Source organism: Herpailurus yagouaroundi, unplaced genomic scaffold (assembly GCF_014898765.1).
Source record: "Herpailurus yagouaroundi ecotype Mexico unplaced genomic scaffold, PumYag 77, whole genome shotgun sequence".
NCBI lineage: Eukaryota > Metazoa > Chordata > Mammalia > Carnivora > Felidae > Herpailurus > Herpailurus yagouaroundi.
In genome coordinates this window covers 81,975,724-81,985,747 of record NW_024412388.1, presented here as the reverse complement: position 1 = coordinate 81,985,747, position 10,024 = coordinate 81,975,724, and the positions used below count along the sequence as shown (strand labels likewise).

Below are 10,024 nucleotides of genomic sequence, written 5' to 3'. Positions count from 1 at the left end.
GCTGCTATGTTGAGATGAGACTGAACTGGGGCAAAGACAGAAGCAGATAAACCATGCAGGAGTCTGTTGCACTGATTAAGGTGAGAGGAGACAGCAGTGTGGATGAGTGGTAGTGGTAGTGGATGGTGAGACGTAGACAGATTCTGGATACATTTTGATAGTGAAGCCAATAGGATTGGCTAACATATTGATTATGAGGATTGCAAGAAAGAAAAGTGACAAGAATAGCTCTGATTTAGGGGCACCTGGGTGGCTCAGCTGGTTAAGTGTCTGACTTCAGCTCAGGTCCTGATCTCAGGGTTCACAAGTTGGAGCCCTGTATCGGGTTCTGTGCTAACAGCTCAGAGCTGGGAGTCTTTTTCAGATTCTGGGTCTCCATTTCTTTCTGTCCCTTCTCCTCCCCCCCACTCTCAAAAATAAACATTAGAAAAAACGAAAAGCTCAGGTTTCTGGCCTGAGCAACTGGGAGGATGGTGTTTTCATGAACTGAAGTGGAAAGATTGAGGGTAGTGTGTGTTTTGGGGAAGGGAGTGCAATGATCAGGAGCTAGTCGGGGCATTTTAAGTGAGAAGTACCTAGTGGACATCCAAAGAGAGGAGTTGATTATTTAAATGAGAAAATGTATAAACAGGGAAGCTGTGAATTATATCAGGTCATCCAATCACAAAGGCACTATCAGAGTGGGACATAAAATCGCACCCTGGAGGGAAGAAATAGAACTCTAAAGGGAAAAGAAAGACTGAGACAATGACAGATTCTGCCTTCCTCATTGCTTGGCCAGGAAGTGAGTGGCCAGACCAAACTGAAGCCTCATAAACCATGAGCGAAACTGCAAAATGTCATTCAATTGCTAGTTTCTACTGTGCATTTTCCCATTAAGTTCCTGATTGTGTCTACTACATTTATTTTAACATGGAACATTCTTTAAGGGCTGTGCAATGAGAATGTAAAGGGAGAATGGTATAAGTGAAGATGGCAGAAATCTATTTGAACTCTTTTACCCACATGGACTGCAGACACTCCTTGCATATCAAATGCCAGAGCAACTTAGCATCCCTGGTGGCAGCTCCTAGAATTTAGATTGGGAACAAAACCTGTTCAGGATATGAAACAACTGGGATATGATATGGTGTTGGGCAAAGTGAACGGGAAGAACTTTCACATTTCGGGTTAATTGTTCAAAAAATATTTGGGAAGGGGCAAGATTCTGAACTACTCATGCAATGACAATATTCTTTTGCAGAGATCTAAAACAGTGCCCAATTCATAATCTTATCTAGAGCTGTGAACTTTCAAGGGGTCATTTGGTTCAGCTCTGGCCTGGAAAAAACCTTACAGGACAACTATAAACTGGGGAATATTTACCATATTTGCCAGCAGAACACACAAAAGGGAAAGAAAGACAAGTTGGACCATTATTGGTGACATGATGGAGACGTCTAGATATCCAACCTATGTATACCATCAATTTGCAAATGGCTGCTGGGGTTCTGAAATTGATGATGATCTCAAATGATTTCCACTTTTCAAGCTTTTATCCTATTAAAAGCCATCTACCACAAATCTGCTTAAGTACTTTTAAAATACAGAGTATCAAAAAAAAAATACAGAGTACCCAATTCATACAGCCACCAGCCACTTACTGGGAAGAGGTTATGCAGGGATCTGGACCAGATATGATGGTTTTCATAGTTCATTGTGAAGAATTAAGAACGGCGATTTGAGACATAGTACCTACAAGAAAAACATAAGCCAAAATCAGGCTATGCCAGTTAGTTACCTATTATCTCTCAGTGCCAAGTCAACCCATCCTCTCTGCTTCTTTGCACTATATTTTCAATATTCCCTTGCCAGATGGATTCCTGTTAGTTTCTGTCAGTGAAAGAGACTAGTGTGAAATTGAAAGACAGGAGGAGGGAAGAATGAACTCTTTTTCTATTTACAGTTCCTATAAGTTTTCCTCTAGCAGCAGAAAACAAATACCATACCAACATTGCTTCAGCCCCTCAGGGCTGGCTGTGCCCCTTCAGCGACAGAGTACCAGCGACACCATGCACTTTTCAGAAAGCATGAGTCTCTCCCCCAGAGAGCTGAACAATAGTCACAGGGTAGCCTCCTTAGAGATCCACACAGCGGCCACATGGTATTCATCACTCAAAGTGCCAGCCACACAGACCAGTCCTCTGAGCCACTACATATACCAGCGCCCTTTTGTTCCTTCAACACCAAGAGTAGTAGCTACTTTCACACATACTAATATTGGACTTAACCTTCACATTCCTTTTCTGCTCTTTAAGGCTTCTAATACTGGTGAGTGGTGGTTTTAAAATATGTCACAAATTTTTCAACACTGTTGTCTCTAAAGGGTGGACCCTAATTCCCCTCCCCTTGATTGTGGGCTGGACTTAGTGACTTGCTTCAGATGAGTACACTGTGACAGACACGATGGTGTATGGCTAGGTCATCAAAGGTATCACAGCTTCATCCTGCTCTCTCTCTTAGATCACTGCCTGAGAGAAGCCAACTGCTCTGTCATGAGGACACTCAAGCAGCCTTGTGGGGAGGCCCACGTGGTGAGAAACTGAAACTTTTTGCCAACTGCCAGCAAGAAGCGGAGGTCTTCCTGCCAATAGCTACATGAGTGCGCCATCTTGGAAGCAGATCCTCCACCTTCAGCCAAGCCTTCAGATAACTGCAATGCCATCTCACAGTTCGACTGCAATCTCATAAGGGATCCTAGGTTTCTCCTGGATTCCTGAACCTCAGAAGCTATGTGAGATAATAACTGTATTATTGCTGTTTCAAGTTATTAAATTTTGAGGTAACTGGTTTATTGGTTACAACACATAATTAAAATACCAAGTAACCAATTCCTTATATTAAAGTTCTCCATTTGAAATATCTGTTGTTGGCTCTTGATTGATAGAAGACTTGGTAGCATGAGTGGACCCAGGAAGCTGACCCTCAAAGATAGGATTCTATAATTGGGTTATTTACCTCTTTAGCTTTACAATTTAGCGTGAAATCTCGTTGCCAATGACAAATGGGATGCTGGTAATCTGTAACAGGCAACAATAGCAAAATGACTTAAATTATGGCTGTGGCTTCTTGGGATGAATTTCCTATGGAAGGCAAGTCTTTGAGTAACAAAGTAGCTGAAGTCCTTGACAGTTACAGTAGTAAATGTAATTATAAGAACTGGGAACGAGCTTTCTCTCTGCCATCAAGTCACAGAAGACAAGGAAGTATCTTTAATAGCCATGAAAGAACCTCTTATTTCTTGGATTCATAAGGCAGGTATGACTAGTCAAAATATAATTTTGTGAGTTACATAATTACAATATGAGATGAATTAACAGACAGAGTTTCTTATGTAAAAATTTAGGAATTGTTTAGAAGGAAGGAATGCCTGAACTGGAAGGAGGAAATTTTGTTCAACTTAGACAAAGTTGAGTACTTTTAATCTGATATCTCTGAGCCTCACTTGCCATCAGAAGCAGCTCCTTAGGTTCTGAGGTGCATAGCCTTATCTTTCCTGAAGACTCTATAAGCTCCTCTGTGGCTGATGCCTTCAAAGAGGATGTGTATTCTCCTCATCATCTCTCGCTGCCTCAAGACCTGCAACTAGAGTTGTATCTCAACGCAGTCCATGGAGGCAAGTGCCAAGCCACATGAGGGAGAAGAGAGTTCATATTCCAAAATAATGGCAAGATTTTTGCAAATAGACATTGGCAGAAACTTAGAGGGTGACTATGGGAGTAGATTCTATACATATTAGACCAAGAAGGGTAAAACATAATATTGGATGAAGTCAAGTATATTATTATGGTTTAACTTAACAGAGAATGAGGCAAATGTGAGGAGTTTCAACAGTTGGCTTGGATGATTACTGAAACATGGACCTAATTCAATCAGGATGAGATGCCAGAACTTCCTTGGCATAAAATAGAAGAAAAGACCGAAAGGCTTAGAGAGATAGGGACCCTGGAGTAAACCTGAATATCCACACAAACATGTCCCTTGAGAGTCCAGAGTACTCCCTCTTCCCTTAAGTGTTGAGAAATGCATCGATGATGCGGCCACTATATGCTTAGAAGAGCTTTATGGTGGATGGCTGTCTTTCATAAGCTAGGGATAATGGTGAGAAAAGCCACAACTGAAATGGGCTTTCTGATTTTAAAGTGGATAGTGAAATTCTGGAATGTTAGGGGCCAACTTAACCTCTAAAGGCAAGGTTTGCATAATTACCATAATAAACAATTATATTTGACCTGCAGGTATCTGCAGTAAGGCTTATTGATCACAATGTTTCAATAAGACAAATAGGTAGCCCACTAAATAATTATATATATCTGTATTATATCTATATTAATATATCTATATTAAGTCTATACTATATCATAATTATAATTAAAAATTCTAGCCCATCGCTTCTCGGCCTTTTGGCTAAGATCAAGTATAAACATTCTAGCCCAAGTGAGCAGAAATCTATCTGGGATCACCACAATGGTGAAGCACCTCTTCTCCCCCAGTGCAGCCCTAACCGAGTTCATAAGCTCAGAGTACAGGGGCTTTATCCAGAATCACCATAATTATATTCTGAAATATTTTCTAAGCCTTCCAAAAGGTGCTTATATATAGGGTGATCACGCTCTGGGAAAAGGAAAACATCCGGTCCTATCTCAAGATTACTAGATTCTAGCTCTCTTGATTTATACTGCCACTGTGGTCCACTGGTCAATGTGGGGCTTATGGAGGTCAACTGATAAAGTGGATTTGGGGGCCTGTATTTGTATCCCCAGACCTTGCATATATAAATTGAATAGTCATGTTTATAACAGAATCAGCATGTGACCTCTCTTACCTCTGGAGGTAGGGCTGTTATGGTATGATGATGAGGTAGTGGCCTCTGAAACATTCTCTCTCAACCAGAGCAGTAAGCCACAACTGAACACGATGGAATTACAGAGAGCATGGAGTTCACCAAAAATCTGAAAGGTGGAAGCATGATAACTCATATCACATTCCAATGTAATTCTCCTTTTTTTCCTATGCAAAATGCAGGTGGATAGTGGGTTGTTATAATGTCAGGCAGGTCATTATTCCAAATGCGGCAGCTACTTCATATACAGTATTTCATTTTTCAAGGGGTAAATAAATACAACCTCTGGATCCTGGTAAGCAGCTATTGATCCAGAAAATGACTTTTTGTCTATACCAAATTGCAGGTCCCACCAGAAACAGTTTGTTCTCACTTAGCAAGGACAGCAACTCACCTTCACACTCTTGCATCACAACTATACCAACTTTCCCATTGTCTGACATGATCTAGCACTCAAAGATGTTGATCGTCTTGGAATTTTACACAATATCACGTTAACTACCTTGATGACATCATGTTATTGAGCCTTATGAACAGGAACTAGCAGGCACTTTAAATGCCTTAGTAGCATGCATTCCAGAAAGTGGGAAATAAATCCCTCAAGTTTTCAGGAATCTGAAACTTAATGAGTCTTTCAGATACCCAGCCCACTTGCTAATACCACTGACCATAGATAGTCTACTAAACAGAAAGTCTGAAATAGATGATCCCAAGTGATATCAACTATTAAAGGCTTCATCCCATTAAAAATCATATATGACAAATTTGCATATCTTGAGTATATTCTGTATCCAAAGTGAGCAAGTAGTTCCTTCCAAATATCGAACATTTGCTGAGATATAGTAGTTCAAGGACCTGAACTGTGCATGACATGACCTCATGCTGCAGTCTCTAGGATTAGGTTTGGGGAGCGCCTGGGTAGATCAGTTGGTTAAGTGTCCGACTCTTGATTTTGGCTCAGGTCATGATCTCATTGTTGTGAGATTGAGCCTGCATTGGGCTCCATGATGAGTGTGGAGCCTGCTTGGGACTCTCTCTCCCCACCCTCTGCCCCTCCCCCAGTTGTGTTCTCTCTCTCTCTCTCTCTCTCTCTCAAAATAAATAAACCATAAAAACAAGAAGAATGGTAGGCTTGGTACAAGGGGATTACACCATCCGTGCTAGCCAACAGTACAGACAGTGAGGTTCTGCAACAACTACTATTTCCTGACACTCTCTCATTACTAATTAATCCCAACACTCTCTCCTCCTGAACCTGGACTCAGTCACAGAATCCTTCCAAACACAGTGTAGCAAATAATATTCACTAACGCATTGTGAGAAATAAAACTTTCTTTCAAAATAGAGGGAATCCAGGTGCAAGCATATTGGATGGAAATCACAAAAACCAAATGAGAGGAAGAGGGAGAAAAGTGAAGGGTAAAATCTATATAAACCTTAGTAAGAGAAAAAGGAAAAGACCCACAGTATCCAGTGTAGTCAGGGAAAGAACTATCACAGATATGTTAGCTCTGACAATGGATACACAGAAAATTCTTTCTGAAGAAAACTCATCTGTTTAACACTGAAGTACTTCCGGGATAGAGGAACCATGTTCTGAAGAGGAGCCATGTTCTGAAGTTATGTGGGAGTTAGGCATCGGTTTGCCCATTTCTGCAGGTGCAAAGTGGACGCCTAGAAGCATCTGCACCAGACACAGAATAACAAGGATCTCACAGGCATCTGAGGACAAACACTGGAAATCTTTCTACTATTCTGAAAAAAAATGAGAGTAGTATTTAATATCTACTTCACTGAGGCATAATAAATTTCTGTATTAAGAAAACACAGCTCGCAAGCAAATTAAGCAAGACACTCAGACCAAAGCAACAGATAAATAGGACAGTATTATTAGAACAGATTATTGGGTTCTTCTGTTAAAGAGCCCTGAGAAGGTTGGAACTGAGAAAGTTGTAGTCCATGGCTCTTTGCTAACCATATCCCCCAAAGGAACAAGCAGCAAACTTTTTACATTAGAGGATCTCAATAAAATGTGTGTTGAATTAAATTGGCGTTGGCAAAATGTCAATTAATTTTTTTCAGTTTTGCTTTTTAAATTTTTACATATTTCAATTAATTTAACAAAGACATTAGAGCTTTTCATTTCCCCAAATCCTTTCTTTGATCAAAGCAAGGAATAGACTGACAAATTAATTCTATTCTAATTCATGTCAGAAGCAACACTTCTCTTAGAAATGAAAAGTAAGTAAGCAACACCAAACGCTGGCAAGGATGTGGAGCAATAGGAACTCTCATACGTTGCTGGTGGAATTGTAAAATGGTACAGCCACTTTGGAAGACAGTTTGGCGGGTTCTTAGAAAACTAAACATATTCTTACCATATGATCCAGCAATCACACTCTTTGGTATTTACCCACAAGAGTTGAAAATTTATGTTCACACAAAAACCTGCACAAGGATGTTTATAGCAGCTTTCCTCATAATTGCCAAAACGTGGAAACAACCAAGATGTCCTTCAGTAGGTGAATGGATAAATAAACTGTGGTACATCCAGACAAGGGAATATTATTCAGCACTAAAAATAAATGAGCTATCAAGACATAAAAGGACATGGAGGAACCTTAAATGCATGTTAGTAAGTGAAAGAAGCCAGTCTAAAAAGGCTAAATGCTGTTTGATTCTGCCTGTATGACATCTAGGAAAAGGAAAAACTGAGGAGGTAGTAAATAAATCAATGTGTGCAGTACCGAAGAGGGGAGACAAATAAATGGAGCACAGAAGATTTTTAGGGCAGTGAAAATACTCTGTATGATATTGCAATGATGGATGTAGGTTACTACACATTGGTCTAAACTCACAGAATATACAATACCAAGAAAGAACCCTAAGGTATATATGGAATTTGAGTGTTTATGACGTGTCAATGTAGGTTCATCCTTGGTTAAAAAACTTAATAAAATCCATTCTGGTGCATGATGTTGATAACAGAGGAAGCTATGCAGGGATGGGGTAAATGAAAAATCCCTCAACTTCCCTTGTAATGAGATTTTAAACCTAAAACTAATCTAAAAAATTAAGTCTTTAAAAAAACAAAAACATAGAAAGTAAGCACTGGCCTGAAATAGGGCACTGTTTTCAGTTGACATAGATCTGGAACCACTAATGAATAGTAGGAAAAGAGTACCTGTTAGACTATCCGTATTCTTACAGTTATACAGGCAGAGAAGAGTATCAGTGGCTTCACTGACACAATCACTCTTTTCCAGTCATGCTGACCTCCTTTTGTCCACATCCCAAACCTGTTCCCACCTAAGATTTTTACATTTGCTGTTTCCTTGCCATGAACACTCTTTCCCCAGATACGTGCTCTCTAACTCCTTCAAGTATTTCAAGTCACTTTCCCAGTGAAGCCCTCCCTGGGCAGCCTAACTAAAAGTTCAACCCACTTCCCTCCTTTATTCGTCTTATAACCTCAGTACATATTGCCATCTAACGTATCCTACATTTTTTTTACCTTTTTATTCCATTGTAGATCTCCCCTGCCGCACTAAGAACTCTGTGAAGACAGGAATCTTTTTTCATTACTATATCTTCATCCTTTAGAATGGTGCCAAGCAAATAACAGATCAATAAATATCTGTTGAATGAATAAATGGACATGCAATCAAGTTAAAAATGTGAAATGAAAAATGTCAGGAAGATACAGTGTATAGCCTTCAAATCTTTTCTCTTTCCTCCTTATCCCAGGAAACCTTTTATCCAGATCTTGAATACACTCTGTTTTATAATTTTATTTCAAAAATACCAAGGTGTTTGGGGAGAAGACAGCCAGCACTGATAAATTATGAATGCTCTAGGAAATTTCAAAAATTCTATTCTCTGCATTGTTCATAACACATTATACTTTGACATTTATAAAAATTAAAAACAAATAGAAATTAATCCCATCTTTAAAATATGAATTCTATATTCCTATACTCCTATTGGAGTATATTTACATCACACATTTTAAAAGTTCATATAAGTTTTAGCTTTAAAATCCATTACTGCTTCCCACTGTAGAATTTTTATATCAATGGATATTTACTTTTGATAGTCATTAATATTTCTGACCAATATATTTGCTAATCTAATAATACTCTTTTTCATTCTTTGCCAGTACTATTAAAAAATTTTAATACTCAATTTTTAACTTTCCTCCAAGGGCTACTTTCTGAAAGTAAACCATATACTCTACAAAATACAGGCAAGCTGTTGAATAGCAAAGCCTGACAATATTTATACAATGTGAATGACCCAAAATATGCAATTGTGTAAACATTGCCGCTGGACCAAAACTTTTAGCTATAAACCTACTGTTGACATGCCTGTTAAGGGTTCTTAATGGACAGAGGTCCCGAGAAGAGATTGAGATAGAATTCCACAAGGAAGTCCACTCATGTGATCCACTCTGAGTGGATTTTTGGAAAAGAAGACAGTAAGAGGATTATTTTGAGATTTTAGATTTAGGGGATTTAGGAGAGAATGGCCTAGGGATACAGAAAGCAATGACTGCAACCAACATGCCCCAAGCAATTCAAGGTACAAACCGTCTCTCCTGATGATGTGTTGATTTAGAGTCAGGAATGAAATTTCAACTTTAGCAGTTTTCAGAGTTACATGAAATCAACTTTTGTGGCTCACAATGAAGCAGAGATTATTCGGATCACGTTAGAAGACCATACTCATTGTTTGCAAACTACTCCCCATTGAAGCAAATGCAATAATATTTTTCCCTTTTTGACCCCACATAGTTATTTTTCATTGTTTTAAAATAGAACAGAGAAGCATTTTTTGAGGTTTATTTTTTTAATTAAATTATTTATTATTTTTAAAAATTTACACCCAAGTTAGTTAGCATATAGTGCAATGACGATTTCAGGAGTAGAATCCAGTGATTCATTCCCTACGTATAACACCAAGTATTCATACCAACAAGTGTCTTCCTTAAATCCCCTCAGCCCATTTAGCCACCCCCAACCCACAACCTCTCCAGCTCAGTTTGTTCTCTATATTTAAGGCTCTTATGTTCTGTCCCCCTGCCTGTTTGTATGTTATTTCTGCTTCCTCTCCCTTATGTTCATCTGTTTTGTATCTTAAATT

At 39.0% G+C, this 10,024-nt stretch overlaps 1 long non-coding RNA gene across 1 annotated transcript; it reads right to left on the bottom strand.

Annotated features, from left to right (window-relative positions):
• Positions 1-1,640: 1,640 nt before the first annotated feature.
• LOC121018631 (uncharacterized) lies at positions 1,641-8,652 on the bottom strand. The gene is made up of 3 exons (XR_005785252.1): positions 8,397-8,652; positions 4,865-4,991; positions 1,641-1,734 (listed from the first exon to the last, which is right to left on the bottom strand). It is a non-coding gene; the product is annotated as an uncharacterized LOC121018631 (long non-coding RNA).
• Between the last annotated feature and the right edge of the window lie 1,372 nt (positions 8,653-10,024).